Here is a 20,054-nt window from a genome sequence, read left to right as displayed (position 1 = left end):
TGAAGAAAGTAGACAGTTTTAGATTTTTAGGTTTTTTGCCATAAGTTTGTTAATTTCCTACACTAGCTGTTGAAATTTGCATACACCCTTTAGGCCTTCTGACTGTGTTAACACCACTGTGGTTCTAGTAGACTTCAATACAGTTAGCAAGTTAAGGTTCTTCTGTCACAGTTCCATTTCAGAAACATAATTCAGAATATGCTTCAAAAAATTCAGAATACATATTGAAGCTTTACAAAATAAATGTCACTTCAGTGCAATGTGGTCTTATTAAGGTGTGAGTTTGAGCAGTGGCTGAAAATAATGGGTCAGACTTAATTTTTAGTCTTTGCAACAGATCTTTAGTCTTAAGTAAGAAAGATAAGAAACACATAAGATGTTTAATGTAATCTCTGTAATAAACATATTCTAATACAGTACATAAGAAGTTATAAAATAAATTTTCTTATACACAATGGTTTATCTTTTTTATATGTTTCATATAATATGTTATATATTACAGAAGTAACATACTTGGGGATTATATATAATATTAGGTATATATATGTAATATAAACATGTAGCATTTAACCATATGTGTTATGTAATATATAATAAAAATATAAATAAAGCATAAAACAGTGTGTGTGTATGAGGAAATTTGACACATGATATCTAAACTTAATTGGTGGTCAAATGGCAAAATAAATACAAAATGTAGGATTACCCTTCAGTTGGCAGTTAAGTAGAAGGCTAGGAGTACAGTAAAAGCACATGACACCAGCTTAATTGCACATTCTTAATTTGAAGTCAAATTTGGTATGATAAAAAGAAAATTCTCCTCCCTCAGTAGCTACCATTAGGTTTCAACAAAGGAGAATTTGTCAGCAGAGGAAAAATTGCTAATGAAGCTTTCCAGGTGAATTATCCATTCATAGAAGCATTTTGTGTGGGATTAAATTTTTGTGCATCCTATCCAGGTGTTTTTAAAAGCAGTTTCACCCAAATAAATTCCTGATAGGTGCCTAACCTTCTGAAGAGAAAACTCTGAGCCAAAAATAGTCAATTGACTTTTTAGGAAGTGATATATTCTCAGAAAACTGCTATTTCTCATGTGTATCCCCAAAATGCTTATTTTCAGTAGTCTGGTTTAAAAGTAGTCATGCAGCAAAGGAACTATAGATGCTTTCCACATATGCACACAACTGCAATAGTGAAAGAACATAAACTTCAAGTAACTTCAGGATGTCTTGTGGGTGTATACTTTTCTTTCAGGTTTTCTTAATAATATGTGACCAGTCTTTACTTGAGCTCTAAATCTGAACAAGAGATTATAGAAAAAAGCAAACACACTAGTGACATTATTTTACACTTGATCTTAGCCAAAAGGCCAAGAAGCGATCTCATGACATTATTTTAGATTTGTATTTTTTCAATCAAAATGGAAGATTTTTCTTAGAAAATTTCAAAATTCTATTACTTTCCCATCAAAAGGAGTCATGTGGCTGCCATAAGAAATGTTTAAGATGAGAGCAAGAAATGCCCTCATCCGGTCCCTATGTGAGCAAATTAATCCTTGAAGAGGATTGACCATGCACTCTGCCAATTAATCTGTGTGTTCTTACAAATCCTATTAAAGAATTAGTATTCATTTGTATTAGATAAACCAGTTCTCACATGTAGAAACATTCATTAAATAACAACAACAAAATCAGGACATTTGATTCTATTTGCACCAAATTTCCACTTCTTTATGCTTGTTTCTGTATACGGTAAGGGAAATAAATGTAATACCTACCTTACAGAATTGTCACTAATAATAAACATATACTAAAATAGAACAGCTAAAGTAAGGACTCAATAATATGTGCTATGGTTTTTATCATTTTCACTGCATTATTAGGGAAAAAATACCAGAAACTCTTAGTAGCATTATTTTTTTTTTGCTAATGAAAAATGTGCTTTTCAGATTAATATTTGGCATTCTCTTTCTTCTGAAGTTTACAGTGTGATTCTAAAAGTTTATTCCACTCTTGTTACTAGATTCACAGAAGATTAGAACTGATTTAATCAGTATACTAGTAGGAAGTTTATTACTTCCACTTGGGGATTTGAGAGTTATTTTTATAGCACATTGTGGAATACTTTTAATATTTGAATGTTTCCATCTCTTCAAACAGAAAAGCTATAAAAAAAGGAAAATGGATAAAATATCTGAAATGGAGCACCAACTAATTACTAGACCTCTTTTTTATATAACTTTTTAAAAATTGAGATTCATTCTCTATACTCTTCTTCTTTCCAAAACTGGGTTTCAGTATTTCAAGTTAATTTGTGTGAATATCTTTGGGCTTGGAAATTTTTCACAAAAAATAAGATATCTCATAGCTTATAAAGTCATAGTTAGAAGAAACAAAAGTTTTTTAGCAAATTCATAATCTTCTTGTCTCTTTCCAAAAGACTAAATTCGGGTAACTCATCTCTACTTCTTCCTTTGTAAGATGGATTTCTATTTGCATCAGAGAAGAACACTTTTCCAGAACAAAAATTTTCCTTTCTCCTCTCCAGCTTTTTTTAACTAGAGAGTCAACTTGAGATTTTTAGCATTAGACACCTCAAAAGCCCTATAGACCTTAGTTCCAACTGGGCTTACATTCCAGTCTGTGAAGTAATCTTCCCCTTTTGAAGTTTTCAGAAATCTTTGAAGGAAGAAGTCTAATGTTGTGTTCCTGTCTTCGTATGTCTTTTGTCTTAAACAATTTTTTCTTTGACATCATCTTACCCTTACCAAATTCACTAAAAGCCTGAAATGACTCTTTTCCCTTTAGTCTTTTACTTTATTTATTTATTTATTTATTTATTTTTTATTTTTTTAGTCTTTTACTTTTAAAAGATAGGGGAACACAGAATGAAAAATCCAAATGCTTGTCTTTTTAAAAAACTTATAGCTTGTCCTACAGTGTAAGATGCAGTAGAATCAAATATCACCATAGTGGTAACATTGCTTTTTCTGTGTGTGTGCAGTCAACAAGTTTTTAATCAGTTATCCAGTCCTTTTAAGTATTACAATTATACAAAGAATTAGAATTAAAATTATATAAAAATTAGAATTATACTGAGAAAATGTTTTATTTTTAAATGCCATTTACCAGTTTTCCTTAAATCAATAGAGATATCAAATTTTATAAATACTATTCATCTAGTCTAAACATCTTCTATAGAACAGAGGGGCTACCTATACATGTACTAATTAAGTGAAATAATTTACACTGAAATTGCATACTAAATTATTTACTAAGTTGGATACATAGTACTTATATTGTTAGTCCAAGTCATAGTAGCAACCAAAAATTAGTATGGAATCAAAATACCAAAGAAGGAGAGCTTTTTAAATGATCAATCAGAAAAATAATTCAAATTAATAATGGATCTGTTCCAGTGATAAAATGACTTTCTTTTAAGTATTCTAAGGAATAGGGATTTTTTTTAATCCTCTATAAACTCTTATCTTGTTAAGCCCAGAAAAAATAATTATTATATTGAATTCACAACTAGCATAGAATTGAAAAGCTGCTGTTTTGTAGCCTCAACTCTTACAAATTTTCCAACAGATGATAAAAATTGTCTTGTTTTTTTTAAAGATTTATTTATTTATTTATTTGAGAGAGCGAGCACGTGCATGTGCACAGGGCGGGGCAGAGGGAGTGAGAGAATCTCAGGCATGCTCCCTGCTGCACATGGAGCCCCGTGTGGGGCTTCATCTCACCACCCTGAGATCATGACCTGAGCTGAAATCAAGTCGCATGCTTAACCAACTGAGCCACCCAGGTGCCCCTGAAATTGTCTAATTTTTTTTAATAAATTTAGAAATTTTCACTATAATTTGTACAATCCAAAGAAAAAGTAAAAGGAAAACCTGGAAAGATTTTAAGATATCTTTAATTTGAGAGTCAGCTAGGTATCTTCAAGTATAGTGATTTGCATTGGAAAGGCTATAACTGTATTTCATTAAAATTTAAATTTTGGTCCAAACTCTCTTGAATCATTATAAATTCTACATAAGAGGTTGCAAACTATAACCCGTGGGTCAAATCTGGTTTGCTACTTGTTTTTGTAAGTAAAGTTTTATTGAAATACGCAGCCATACCCCTTCATTTATGTATCATTTTTTAGCTGGTTTCATGCTGCAATAGCAGGGCAGTTTGAGATTCTATCAGGACCGTCTAATGTAAAATATTTACTATCTGACCCTTTATAGAGAAAAGCTTATCAACTCCTGTTCTAGACCATCAAAATCATCTTGTAGGGAAAATTCCTTCCTGTCAGGCATTTTTAAAATATTTATTCTTTCATTATGCCTCATTGTAACTAGACAGTTGAAATTCCATAGGTGCCAATCTGGGGAAGATTTTTCTCTTGATATTAATTGCCAGGTAAGGTATTATTATAATATATTAAATCCGGTGATTAGTAGCATAAACTGTATTTTAGACTAAAGGAGATTCTAGAAAAATGAGATAGGAAAGACCACATCCCTTGACACTTCCCTAGGGAGGAAGAATTTGTGGTTTATAATGACCTACGGCCCTTGGATTAGAATGGAGTGTTCCAACCCATCCCACAAGTTAAGACTGTTACACATGAGCTTGCTATGAGGGAGGAAGTGTGAATAACATTCAGCAAGCAACAACTACTCACAGCCAAGCAGTGATTCCTAAAAAATAAAATCTTGTCCAAATGTAATAAAAGATTATTTTTTTTTCCCCTGAAGAACCAGAATTATGGCCTGTGTTTTCTAAATCACCTCCAGGAAAATAATCTTCACTTTAGAGGATCCTTTTAATTTAGATCTTTAGAGAAGACTAAGGAGGAATTATCTTCATTTCAAAGTTTTTATGTTCAAGGCATTGTCAGAATTTCTTAATTTTAAAAGGACTCTTTTAATCCAGTTTTGCTACGTATTCTTGAGTATTTGCATCTCAAACTAATTATTGAAAGGTAGTATTTGGCCAAAATGAACTCTGTGATCAGTTCTACAGTTACTTGAATTAAACATGATTTCAAGACAGTTATCTAGTATCTTATGGTGCCTTATTTTTCTCCTCTTAATAATATGGAAGTTGCACTGTCAGATCTCTAATGTCTCTTACAGCTCTAAAATCTGTCAACACTGTGCATAACATTTTCCTTGATAACTGATAAATCTTTTGAGGGGTTTTGAATTCTTGGCATAAATAAGTTGCATCATACTAGTTCTTTTATATACTTTTTATGCATTAACATGGAAAATGACACTTTCTGGCATTCCCCAGCCTTCTGCCTCATTTTCATTCTAATTGATTAGCCTAATTAACTTACTGTACTCATTCTGGGGCAGGCTGTATATTGCCTATTCAAGAAGCATCTGCCCTTATAACTTTTGATTTGGGTCTCATATAAGAAAATGCTTTTATCTGACCAAGGCATATTAAAATGAATATACCCTCACATATACTTGTTGTCCTTTCATTCATACCTCATTTTTTGTTGCCAAAGGGAATTTAGCCTACTCCATTTCAAGTTAACCCATAAAAACTTTACCTTCCAAATTTATAAAATTTCATCCATTTCAAATGGTACAATAACAAAGACATATAGATTTGGAAATAGCCAGTGCTATCGGTATTTTCATGGAAATCAGAGTTCTTATAGTGAGCTATTGAGGATATAACCTAGGAGAAGAGGTTGAAAGATCTGAGGTTGTTCAACTGAAGAAAAAGTTACTATGGAAATTCAATAATATAGAAACCCAGAAAACATGATCTTACTATGATCTTAGTGTTAAAGGAATACCTAGAAATAGTCAACTTAAGTGGAATCCAGATTGTTGAATTGAAATGTTCTATATCAGGGGGCGCCTGGGTGGCTCAGTCGTTAAGCGTCTGCCTTCGGCTCAGGTCGTGATCCCAGGGTCCTAGGATTGAGCCCCGCATCGGGCTCCCTGCTCCTCAGGAAGCCTGCTTCTCCCTCTCCCACTCCCCCTGCTTGTGTTCCCTCTCTTGCTGTGTCTCTCTCTGTCAAATAAATAAATAAAATCTTAAAAAAAAAAAAGAAATATTCTATATCAGAAAACAATACAAAACAACAACCATTTATTGAGCACCGAGTTTGTCCAGGATGCCATGATAGCTGCTTTATTTACACTGTTTCACATAATCCTCAGAACAACCCTAAAATAATATCTGCACTTTACAGACAAGGAAAATTGAGAGTCAGTGATATTTGATAACTGCCCAAGATCAGTAGAAGAGAAAGTCAAGATTTTAACTTGATTCTGTCTGACTGTAAACCATGTAGGGAGATTCTCCAGTAACTCCTTAAGTCTGGTTAGATAATTTGCTTTACACGTTATTTTTCAGACGGCTTTCTAGGATTGTCAGTTTCTCCATTAGCAGGCTTTTAATACACCTTTCTACTTGTACAGTCTCCATCTAGATAAATTAGAGAAATCAGTTCCATCCAGACAAATTAGGAAGAAAAACAGAAAAGCATGGAGAGTGTGCAGTCACACACCTCACTTGGGAAATTGCTTGCAATTATGTATTGCATACAATTTATAAATGATTTTTAAGTAGATTTTTCACCTGTTGTGAACTTTTGAGTTCCCTAGCAAAGGCTATTGGTTTAGATTATTTTAAATATTATTTCATTCCCACAGGGTTTTAAGGTTTTGATTTATATAAAAAACAGGCCTGATGTTTTCCTGATTTTATTAGGAAATATTAGGTGGTGGTAAAAGATTGACAAAGTCTTAAAATGAGGTTTCTCTAAAATGTGCAGCATGAATTGGGCTATGAAGTTAAAACCACCAAGAGTTTATATAATAGCAGCGATAAGGTAACAATAACTTTGTCTTGCTTTTTTTAAAACCAGTCTAACTTTACTATTCTAGGTAGTATTATCTCTATCTTTTGTCCAAATAACACTGTATTTAAAACCCTTAGCCTATTATTTTTAGTTCTCATTAAAGTCCTTGTGGGTATATTCTTGGAATTAGTACACATTTCTACTCACATACAGGCTAATGCCAAACTCCCTTAAAATTACACTTCCTCTAAGAATTAAAAAATGAAACAAAAGTAACATGTCAGTTATTTCAATCCTTTAAAAATGAAACAAAAGTTATATGTCAGAGTTATTTCAGTCCTTTAAAATAGATCCAAATATACAAGTCATTATTGCAAACAAGTTTTTTATGCAGCAAATTAAGAAAACTGAGCATGATCCCAACATAATCTGTTTGAAAGCCAATTTTGTTGAATTTTAAAGTTATGTTGGCATGGATAATATTTTTTTTAACTTCATTTTATTCTATTTCAGCATGGAGCTAAAGCAGTATAATCCTAGTATTTACTTCTCTGACACTTCTTAGTGGCTCTCAATTCCTAATTCAGTCTTGCTAGGTAGAGAGAAGAAATTATTGTCTTTTACAAGAAAGATACAAGAATTGAACAGTAACAGTTCAGGCCTTGCACTGATATCTACAAGGGCTTCTTATGAAATATTTATAAATATAATCACTTTCTCTGTGTACTTCAAACAATTGAACTATAGAAATTATGTCAATAGGATTGTGTGGGCTTACTCCATAATAGGTTAATGTTCTTTGTATTATCCTGCATATTTATGAATATCTGTTGCTTCCCAGGCTTTGACTTATTTTTCAAATGTATAAATTGTTAAGAAATTAGTTATTTTTTATGTGCTGCTTTTTAACTGAAACTTCTAAAATGACTGTTTTCTTATTCTTTTCTTTATCAAAATCTCTTTCAGTTCAAAGGAGATGGTATTATTACTAAATGACACTTGGTAGTTGTTACATTTAAACTACTTGATTTATTATGTAGTTGTTTTCCATCATATGCATCTCCTCAGCCATCAGTTCTTTCCTTTGAAAAAATAGCAAAAATAACAATTTGGTTTGTAACTAATAGTGCCTTGGAAACAGCATGAAAAAATCATTTTCTAAGAGATGCGGTATTTTTCTTCTCATATGAAAACAGAGAAAACCTCCTTGACATTCTGTTCATTGCTGATTCATATGCACTGACATGACCTCTCTGTGCTCCTGTCTTGCTTTGGAAGCTTTGTGCTCACTCTTTAAAGGAAGGCCAATTATTTAATACATGTGAACTCGAGTCTGTAACAGAGAGGAAACAGATACATCATTTATTATCATCACATTATTTTTGAATGAAATCCATTAGATTATGGGTGAATCACATGTCTGACTTAGTCTTTGACTAAATTGTCAGACAATTTTTCTTATTTTTTTAAAATAGGAATACTAAATGGATAGGCAAGATATTTTACTTTTCTTTCTGCGGGATTGATGTACCAGTGTATATCTCTTATTTCTCTTTTTAAAGATATTTATTATCCTTTGTTCTTTTTCTAGTAGTTTTTCATTCATTCTCCTCATCATTGATTGGTTCAGCTGAGATTCCATAATCCTTAGTTCTATACATAAAGCTGCAACATTCACATGAATTTACCCTCTAAGAACTAATTTTTATCATTGCATCCCTTTAGCAGAGAATTTAAGATTAACCTAATTAAGGTCCTATAAATATTTGACAGGTCTATTTGAAAACTTGGTCTATTTGAAAACTATGTATTTTTTAAATTCGGATTGAATTCCTAATTTTATGCAACAGAGGTTGATTCTGACCAATTAACAGAAGAGAAGTTATTTATTAAGAGGTTATTGGGATGGGAGAAACAGGCTTTGAAGCTCAGCTTCCAAAAGCAAAGCCCAAAACCATGACATAGAACTGACCTAATGAGGAAATCCCATTGCTGCTGCTTGCCCACCAAATGCTCCCCCTCCCAACTCATTGCTTTCCCTTTCCCACTTACACCACTGCATCTCACAACCTCTAGATGTTGGCCCCAAAAAGCCAAAGTCTCTGCCTCTACCCTCACCAGTTAAGAAGGTCCCAAATGGAGTTTCATTTATCAGATTGTTCATTTTTTCTTGAAATTTCATGGGGGCAAACCTGATTGGTAGACTTTTGATCACATGCCTATATCCTGGGTATGAAAAGAAGCTAAGAAAATATTCTTTGGGCATTCTACCTCGCAGTGACCAAACTTAGAAACACAGAATATCTCCTGATATGTTAAGGGTTTTCACAAAATGCCAAAACAAGAAAATATGGCAAACGTATGCTATCCTACATTGCTTGGCTATTCAACATCAATTTATACCCTTTGTCAGTACTTAAACCTAACCTTTAAAATACACTGTTCTTCCATACTTAACCGTATTAACAGTAATATCAAGTAAAATAATAACAAAATACTTCAGCTATCCCTTATAAAAACAAGATGTGTTCATAATGGGAATGGCCTAGAATCTCTTGTAGCAACCTACCACACGGCAAGTGCAGCTGAGAGTGTGAATGATCTGATCACATAACTTCTGCTGTTTCTTTCTCAAGTCTCATTCCATGTATGTCACAGCCACTTAATATGGTTTACTCCTGAGTAAATAGTTCAGTGAATTTAATAGTTCAGTGAATCAGCTAAACCAAGTTCATTTAGGGCAGATCAGGTCACATTTATTGTTTCTGCAGCCTGATATACAGACTCTAGTAGCACTTGGTAGTGAACTAAATGCTCCCTTTCAAAGGGACAAGTTTCCTGCCTGATGACTTTGCTCCGGAACCTTAGAGATCTCTGCTAGGGCTCCTTGATCCGAACTTGCCACGGGTTCCATCTAGCACTGTGATGGAGTACTAACGTCTCTAAATCCACTGACTCTGTTGGTCATGGATGCCAGGTAGATGCTCTGGAGCCGGGGCAACGAGGAAGCCTCCTTTGTCCTATGCGCTCACTCAACAGCTGGAGGCTTTCAGGTCACTTCATAAATAGGTCAAAGCAAGATTCCCAATGGGATATATATTATTTTCAAAAAGACCCACATACCACTGTGCCTCTTTCTTAGTGGCAGGACGCATAAGGTATTGTTGGTTATCTAACTTTGTAGAGGTTAACCTGATATGCTCAAGATCACAGGGCCCTCAGAAACTTCACTGTGGTGTAGCTTTTATATTCTCATAATGATGTATCTCCCACCTTACTACACTCATATTGGACTTAGAGCTATGTTGTACATATCTGTACAAAGGATCTTGAATACTTATTACTTCCTGCTTTCCAGGTCCTGGAGATGTAATGTCATCATTGTAGTTGTCCTGTGTTTTGGTGAGACAGTAATGGTCTTTGTGAAATATACTGTGGTTCAGAGCCAAATAATTTGTATAACCCTAAGAGGAAATGATTTATTGCTCTATGAAAACAGCTCTTACAGGTATTCTCTCTCTATTGGGAAAGAAGGAAAAAGTCATGTGCAGATGAATAGTCTGAGTATACCTGGTGCTGAGCACTAGCAATGAATGCACATCTGCAGGAGCAACTGCATGTGAAACCACTATCTGATTAAGCCTCTGGTAATCTACTCTCCTTCTCCAGTGCCAACGGTATACTCTGTGTGTTTAATGTCCTCCTGGACTGGATGTGAGGCAGATTCTGGTTAAAATTCCATCCACTCATCATTTGATTCCCACAGTCGTCCTTTGTGACCACTAGCCCACAGTGGTATTCTGGGTCCCCCGTCTTTTAGAGTTAGTTCAGAGCTATTCTACAACAGTACCCAAAAGACCTGGTCTATCCCTTTCTCCAGTGCAGTTACCTTGATGGAAGAGGCCAAGCTGAGAGTTTACAGTTTACACCTGTGATGTCATTACAATACATGTCTTCAGGAACTTGCACTCTGTCCTTTACTCAGAGAGCTCTGGGTCTGCAAAGTGACTTAGGACTAGAAATTGGAAAAGACGTTACAAATTTTTGTTTTAGTGGTTCAAGTCAGGCCTCTATTAAACCTAGATATCTTATAATTTTATTAAGTTGGAATTTTTTTGGATACTTATCTGATATATGGATCATTTGATCCAGTAGCCAAAGCCAATGGTCAGTGCAGGCCAGAGCATTCTGATTAAACTTAACTCTCCTAATAAGAACAGTAACCTTCTCCTCCTGCCTCTTGCATCTAAGTGTTTCTGCCTGAGGTCGGCCACCTCAGCATCCCACTATCTACACTGAAAGCAGCGATACCCAGGAGCACTCCTGGTTTGTAGAAGGTAGACAATGTTGTTCACTGACGCTGCCTTTTCCCTCCCTGGGAACATTAGGGAGTAGCTCTTGGCTGTGATTTTTGCCTTGAACTGAGAATTTGGAATTGTGAACATTTCGTTATCTTTTTAAAAGCTGTGCTGTGGAATTAACAGCCAGTCAGGATTCTTGTTTATATTGTTGTTCCATGTTAGTAGCCACTGGATCTTCCGAAGTCTTGCCTTCATTGGTCACTTCATTTCAAGTGACTATAGTTAATAATTTGTTACTTTGCTAACTGCAGGCTGCCAGACTTGACTTTTTTTTTTTCTTTCAGAAACAGCTGGAATTTTAGAGCCATCAGCCCTTAGAGAGCCAGAACTAGCCATAGATCTTCCTGATTTTCCTGAGGCTAAATTGCCTTCAGCCACTTCTTAGTAGCCATTTAGTATCGACCAGGGTTTTCCTCTTAAGCAGCAGAAGCTGTCTCTGGGCAGTTAAGCAGTAAAAAATTTATTAAAAGGAAATTGAGTAGTTGACCAAATTGTTGAGAGCTAGAGAACCAGGGTCAAAGTCAAGCTTCTAGAAACAATACCAAAACTGTACCACACAACTTGCTTAAAGATAAGTCCCCCTTTGCTGCGAGATTCCCATCAAGCACTCTAAGAGCCCGTTGCTTAATGCAACCATTGAAGTAGCCAACAGTTGAATGTGTCTCATCCTTATGAGCAAAATGGATGCTATACAGTGCTTCCTTCCTCTCAGTCTGCTAAATCAAAGTCCATCACAGTTGACTCTGATTAGCAGAGCCCTGGGAATAAAGCAGGATAGATAACTCTGTTTTCTGGGTTTTACTTAGGGGAGTCATACCTCATAAGGCTAGAAATTCATCAAACACAGGAAGGGTATCAAAAATCAGGGAACATTACAAGTGGCCACTACATATTTTGGAAATTTTTTCCAAGTTGCTATGGTTACCGTAGAAATATTTTTCCAGCTTTTTAGTCTCATGGCTAATTCTAAATCTGATCCTTTGAAGTCAAAAACTACATGGGTTTCATTCTTACTAAAACAGGACTTCAGCAGTTGCCAGGTTCATCAGACATCTTGTAGAAAGTTTGCCACTTGGCCACCACAATTTCATACTTTCTCAAATAATCTGAGGTTTCTACAGTTAGGCCCAAATGATGTGACACTGTTCAGAGGCTATGCAGTATTTTGGATAGATAAGGTTTTCGTTCCATGTACTTATGCTAAAAATAGATAGCTTTAGAAGGTATATATAAATAGATTTTTTTTTGTAGGTTTTAGTGATTAAGTGATTGTTCTTGAGTTAACAATTTTACCTTTGGTAATTTGGGGACATCTTATATACATTAGTTATAGTACTTGTTTTCATAGAGTGATGGCCCCAAAGATTCCTGAAGTAGAAAGAACTTGATTAACTTGTCTTTTTACTGAATTCACCTAGATTAAATTTCGGTTGTCTCTTATGTCCTTGGAAACATCTTTGTTCTTGGTATATACATCACATTCTTATCAGTGGATCTATTTCTTCTACATCCTCTCCATTTTCTTGCTGTCGAACCTGTTATCCATGACCTCTGCTATTTTTTTCAACTCTGAGTGTAAAATTGAGGAAATAATAAGAAACTAGACAGCAAAATACTTTTTATCAAATTAAGTCACATATATTCTTTGTGTGTCTGAAAAAGGAGAGTCTTTAATCCTTAACTATGTAATAAGTACATAGGTTTTGCTGTGTCTATTTTCACTGGTCCTTTTTACTTCTATCTTTCTTTGAGATTCTGGGCTATAGAAGATTATGGCTGCTCAAAAGCTGGCTGCCAGTCAGAACATTATTATGCTAGTAAGTTTCAAAGTTAGATCCCTCCAATCCGTTTGAGTCTTTTCCAGATAATGTTTTCCAATGTAGATAATTTTCTGAACATTTGAGTTGAAGTACAATATTTCAGGATAAATCCTATATCCAACATTCAGTGTACATTGGGGTTGATTCATTAAATGATTCCACTATTCTTGTCATGAAGATTTTTCATATTTTCATTTTTTTTGCGTGTATAATGTGATCATTACCTTGTACCAGGAACATATTAATCATAATTTCTTTGCCATTTTACAAGAATTTTAATGTCTGCTTTTTATTCATCTGTGGGGACATTTGGCATATAAAATAATTTTGTTGCTTAGTTTTTCCTTTATAGTTTAGAGTGCTTATTCATTTAAGATCTAGTGTGACTATAATATATTCAACACTTTGCTTTTGTCCTCAATATTTATTCCATTCCTGTGGTTCACATTTTCCTTTTCTTATGTATCATGTGTTGAAAATGAAAATATCTTGTCTGGGGTGGAGCTTAGCCACTGGACTAAACAAACATGCTCTCCTTCTGCTCTTAGTTGATTTTAGTGGTTAAATTACTAAAAAATCCTGTTAAAAAAAAAGTTTTACATCTACCTTTTTTTATTGTGTACTTTCATAGTTAATAAAATTCCCTTCCTTTCAACTCTCCCACCAAAATGCAACTTGTTCACTCATATTTCTTTTATATTTAAGACCCTGATGTTAGTAGTCAACAGATTAATGAAAATAGCATAGACATTCAAGAATCAAAGTTTTTGAATTTAGTGAAAGAAATTAAACCACTTGAACAGAGTTTCCAAAACTCAGAGGGTATCTATGATGGGCTATCCAAGGCATGTTCTTCTTATGTCCGTGGCACAAGTGCAAGAGGAAAAACCGAAATACAGGAACACTGGAAGTTTCTGATTGTGTCACCTCTGACATCTTGTGCACCAAAGCAAGTCATATGGCCAAGCCCAAGTTCAAAAGGCAGAGAAGTACATTCCACCCACCGTGAGGCCAAGCATGTTGCACGGTCAAATTCAACATCAATGGAGTAGAAAACTAATCCTCCATGGACGTGAGGGAAAAGAATGGGTCAATAGTTGCCAAATAGTAATTTAACCTATTACACACCAACCAATCTAGGTAAGCTACTCTCTCTCCTACTAATCCTACTTTATCATATCATGACCCCATTATATTTTCTTCCTTCCCCATATCATTATCTGAAACTATTTTAATAGTTTATATTGCATTATTTATTCATTCATTAAATATCATCATGTGTATGAGGCAGTACTCTAAGTGGCATCTAAGATGCATCTAAGCGACACATCAATATAAAAACAAAAATCCATGTTAATTGCCTGTCTCCCTCACTAAAGTATAAGCTCCAAGAGAGAAAGGACCTCATCTGTTTCGTTCACCACTGTATTCTCAGTATCTCAGAATAAACCTGGCACATAGCAGATGTTCAAGAAAATTTTGTTTCATGAATGAAGAAATGCCATTAAACATTTATGTAATCTAACACCATTTGCTCAGACCCTCTCCTTATTAGGCAGCTTTCTGATTGTGATTTGTTTACAGTATAGGGAAGTGTTTATAGACAGCCTTGTGAACGTGAGTTAATACAAGTCTTCTTTTGAGAGAAAGATCTGTGCTTAGTATTTTGGCAAATCTGAAGTCTGTACCTAGACAGCTGAAAACCAGTCCTTCAATGCAGTAAACTCATGGTAAAACCACCCTGAGAAACTTAAGAGATAGACACCATTGGCTAAGTACACTTGTAATTCACTTCTTTTTTTTTTCTTAAGATTTTTATTTATTTGACAGAGACACAGCGAGAGAGAGAACACAAGCAGGGGAGTGGGAGAGGGAGAAGCAGGCTTCCCGCTGAGCAGGGAGCCCAATGGGGGGCTTAATCACAGGACCCTGGGATCATGACCTGAGCTGAAGGCAGACGCTTAACGACTGAGCCACCCAGGTGCCCCTTGTAATTCACTTCTAAGCAGATAATGCAAAAGGATTTTTTTTACACAGAATATATGACACCCAGTGTCTTATGAGGGTTCTGCTCCTTTTAGATACTTATCTTCTTTGCATCAAAGTTTCTAACAAAAATTATTTTAGTGATAAGGTATTAGTTCTTTTTTTTAGGCTCATACATGGCAAGCACAAAGAGTATGTGAAGAGCTAAATGAATTAATGGCTTCATTACCAGGTTTTGAATCATGAAAAGCTGTGCTACTCTTTTGCTTTAGGCTTTTAAAGCTCTGTTTCACGAACTTTTCTCAGAATATGTATATACTGTACAAAACTAAGCAAAAACTTAACAAAGGACTGCCAGTAGATCGGTTCTATTAGAGATTTGAACTGCATTATCAACAGTCAAGACAGGAATGTTCCCAACTCCCATCCCTGAAGCTGTAATTGTTTTATTTTTACACTCAACCTATTAGTGTCAAATAGTATACAATCTGGCCAATCTCACGTTTAAAATAAAATCAGTCAGTGCTTGCTTCGGCAGCACATATACTAAAATTGGGCTGACACGGAGAAGATTAGCATGGCCTCTGCGCAAAGATGACACATAAAATAAAATCAGTCATAGCAATTCTCATATATACTTTAGGTTCTTAAGACTTTTTCATGCATTAGGCTGTGAAAAATATTAGATGCCTTGATAAAGTCCTTTAAGAGCTACTACCATTTGCTAAGGAAGATACTACTATTTAACTATAATAATTCTTAATAAAATACAAGTGATGATGAACTATTTTATAGAATTGGTGATGTACCACTGTAGAAAAATAAGAAGATATTGTACAGTCTTACACCAAGAAAGAATTTCCCAATATCTTCATTGCAACAGTATTATTAAGTTCTGTTGTAAAGATTTTACTTATTCTATTCACTCATTAACAAGTGCTTATTCAACATTTACATACTAAGTATATACTATAAATAAGATAGACATGATCCCTACACTGCCAAGGATTAGAGCCTAAGAAGGAGAAGGGAAAAGCCAGAACTGGCCACACGTCAGAGTGCTGAGAGAGAAGTTGGACAGTGTGCTAGAGAGGCACATGGGATGGGACCTAATCACGTCCTCATGGATCAGAGAACCCTGCCCAGCGGAATGATATCGAAGCTAAAACGTTTAACAATTACTTTTCTCTCCCTCTATCCAATGTGTAGGGAAATCGATCTTTAAAAAATATCCAGATTCTGACCACCTTGATTGCTATCACCAGTGACTAAGCCACTGTCAGCTTTTGCATGGCCTTCTTCACAAGCCCCCTAATGAGTATCTTTACCTCTACTCTTGCACTGCAAAGTCATTTTTCACACTTCAGTCAGATTTTCTCACTTCTCTGCATAAAACCTTGAAATGGTCCCATGTCACACAGAGGAAAGCCTGAGTCATTGCAGTGGCCTCTAGGGTTCTCCATGATCCGGCCTCCTGTTTCTTCTCGCATCTCCCCAAAACACCAAACCTAACCGTAAAAGACTGCAACTTTTTCACAGAATTTTAGTGTCACATAATACTCAATTCAGTGTCTTCAGAATTTCATGGAACTTAACCTATGGGTGAAACTGAAAACAAGTCTCATGATTCAGTAAGTAGAGCTAACTATGCTGTGTTTCAGATTTCATCTACATGATTTTGAGGTATCTTTTTTGGCTCTTACAGCCATCAAAACTAAGTGTTAAATGACATCTAGAGCCAAATCACTGTATCTCAAAGTACTAAACCAAGATTTTCAAATGTAATGAAGGATTATTCAATTACATTAGCTTTAAATAGTACATATTTCATGACATGTATAACATATTAATGGAAAAATACGCCTTCATAAATTAATAAATAAATAACCATTAACCACAATTAATACATAACCATTTCTTTGGGCTGTAGAGCTTCCATTTTAGACCAGTGGTTTTCTCCACACTTATGTCTAAGAAAAGATAACCGTAAAGATATTTTTTTATTTTTAAGGATTTTATTTATTTGTTTGACAGAGAGAGACACAGTGAGAACAGGAGCACAAGCAGGGGGAGTGGGAGAGGGAGAAGCAGGCTTCCCGCCAAGCAGGGAGCCCGATGCGGGGCTCGATCCCAGGACCCTGGGATCCTGACCTGAGCCGAAGGCAGACGCTTAATGACTGAGCCACCCAGGCACCCCTGGAATCATATTTTTAAAAGTGTGATACCATCTTATAGTTTTCTTAGCTGTAATACAGTAAACTCTGATTTAAACTAAGGAAAAAGAAAATTCTCAACAGTAGTAAAATATGTAAGGCAATGAGTGTGTTAGCTAAATTGTGTTTGAATGGAAAAATGTCAGTTTTATAAAAGGAGAAAAATTGCGCTTGTCCATTTCTATATCTGGTGTGCACCCTCCCATCAGTTGCACAAGCTTCTGATACCCTTTCAAGAAAATCTCTTCCTAAAGTTAGCCTGATCCAGTTTTATTGCTTGTAACCAAAAAACCCTACAGATATAAAGTAGCTAGCTGTATCTTAACATCTGCATGAATCCTGTAATTTAATAAAAGTAGTTAGCATTCATCTTGTCTGGTGAGAAAGAGCTAGTAGAGTTTTATGTAGGTAATAGTGGGAATCACGGAGATACCTCATTCTTCCACTCCCGGTGCGAAGTGAATGAATGGATAGGTAGAGCTTCACACTGAAGAACATTCACTCTGCATTCATGGTTGAAATGAGCACATTCTAAATCTCATAGTTTGTTTTGAACTAGGCTATAAATTGTTAAATTAGATTCTGGTTTAAAAAGTACCTACTGAAGTAATTGATGGCACGTCAGTGTTTATTAAGAATAAGAATATTACCATTAAGACATGATGTTGAAACTGTCACTTCAGAAATCTTTAATGAATGAGCTCCATATGTGTTCAGTACAGTGTAATCCATAATACAAATAAATTCCTTGCCCCCAGCATCCTTAAACTTTACACAACGTAGAATTACTAATAGGTTGAGAAAAGAGGGCATACGACTAAGAAGAAAGAATAATCAAAGACCACCCTGAATCAGTTGCTTCTTTACCACCAGCTGGTAAAGTACTTCCTAGGAAAACGAATATATTATCACTAAATATTTCCGTGTCTTCTATTAGTGGTTTGTTTGTTTGTTTTTAGGAAAGTTTTGAACTAATTATTGAACTATGCATGAAACTGCTTATGTCACTTTAAAAGATTCTAATGCATATATTTCATTCAACATACGTAGATCAAGAAAAAAATGCCCTGTCTGGCAGGTAATGGCCTTAAGTGAAGTTTAGCAGAGCAGCTTCTCTAGAGCTATAAATTAATCTGCCATTTTAGTTTTGGAAACTTGCTACAGACGACAGATTGCTAATGGTGCTATACAACAACCGAAACTATGCATTGTAATTGGTAGAAGCTGCGTCAATAGTACTGAAAGTAGGAACTGTTACCCATTTTAGTATCTGCTAATGGACTTCTTTTCTCCTTCTATTTTTTAACAAAAATCTGGAGTTCAGCTTAATTATTCAAGAAACAGGGAGTCTTTGACTTTCTTAAATATACATTTAGTTTTTCCAAATTTTCCGGCTCAAAGAATTGTTACTGTTTGCCTTGAGAATCATTTATTCTGAAATGTGGGGAAAGTAACGGAGCCCTGAATTTTGTATACGAAGTGATGGGAAAGAACATATTTTTGTCCCCTGTGCTGAAATGCCATCTTAATGGCTTATTCATGTCACAACCCGGCTGACAGAGGCATGATATTCCGTGGCCTTGAAAGGGTTACTCTGGGAAGTGAACACTAAAGTAACTCAGAGATCGCCATTCTATCTTCCCACAGTGAAAAATGAAGTGGATCAAAGCATCTGTAAAGCAAAAACCAAAGTGATTATTCATTTCTTTCCTCGTTTAAGAAACACGCACTTTCACTCTGCTCCACTCCTCTCCTCTCACCCTCATGCCAGTAATTGCACATTCAGATTTACCACACAGAGTCTGACCCATAGCTATACCCAAAGAGCAACCACATCCAAGACACAGAAGGAAAGCCAAAAATAATGAAAGCCTCTGTATCTGAAAAGATTCTTATTTAAGATCTCAGGTAAGCCTATAGAATTGTGGACTCAGGCAATCAGACATCAATCAGACATTCAGTTTCTTTTCACTTGCCTTGTATTTCTTGAAGCCCTACCAAGAAGTGCTCCAACAGAGAGCAAACAGAGATGACTGCTTAAACAGCACCTTTGCTCCACAGAATTTTCTTTTGGGTAAACAGTCTTTAGTTCCTATGTAGACTTCACTGTGTGTGGATATGTATTAGGGCTAAAACCAAAAGGCAAATTAATGATAAAACAGACTTCTAAAAGCAGAGAGAAGTCACTAAATCTTATTCGCACTTACTTTAATTAAATATTAATTAGATTAGATAATTTATGCAGATGTAAGATGTAGCTACTTTCTGTGTCTACAGTGTTTGGGTTACAAGCAAAAGAACTGGATCGGGCTAACTTTAGGAAAAGGGATTTTGTTGAAAGGTTACCAGAGGCTTGCAGAATTGATGGGAGGCTGTACACCAGACATGGACATGTGCAAGGGAAGTAAGTCATCTTTGGAAATTCAGAGGCATCGATGTTAATAATGGTGTTAGAATGAAAAAATAAACTAGTCAGGGTAGCATTACTAGGAGAGGACAGAACTAACCATTTTCTGTGTTGTTTCTCCACTCAGTATGTACATTTCAGAGAGGGAACATCTGATTGGGTTGGTTTGGGTTACATGCCTGCCCTTTGGTTAGAGGAAGGCAAGACACCTAATTACAGTCCACCATACCAAATCCATCGGGTAAGAATTAATTCCCCAACTGGAGTTCAAGTTGCCATTAAGAAGGTGAAATAGGTGCTGGAAGCCAAAAGGCAACGAATATTTAATACAACTACCATTTATTCAGTGTGCATGGTTTATCAGTCACCATGTTTCATATGCACTACCTTATTTAATCCTTAAAGGAAGCTTCACAGTAAGTTACTATTTTACAGGTAAGAA

At 35.3% G+C, this 20,054-nt stretch overlaps 1 protein-coding gene and 1 non-coding gene across 12 annotated transcripts in view; both read left to right on the top strand.

Moving 5' to 3' along the window:
- Positions 1-20,054, top strand: part of CCDC91 (coiled-coil domain containing 91) — a 349,923-nt gene that overhangs the window by 264,218 nt on the left and 65,651 nt on the right. The window lies entirely within an intron of this gene.
- Positions 15,515-15,621, top strand: LOC113923228. The gene has a single exon (XR_003520232.1). It is a non-coding gene; the product is annotated as a U6 spliceosomal RNA (small nuclear RNA).

The sequence above is a fragment of the Zalophus californianus genome, chromosome 9 (genome assembly GCF_009762305.2).
Source record: "Zalophus californianus isolate mZalCal1 chromosome 9, mZalCal1.pri.v2, whole genome shotgun sequence".
NCBI lineage: Eukaryota > Metazoa > Chordata > Mammalia > Carnivora > Otariidae > Zalophus > Zalophus californianus.
The sequence above is the reverse complement of the archived record's forward strand: the minus strand, read 5'-3'. Positions and strand labels throughout refer to the sequence as shown.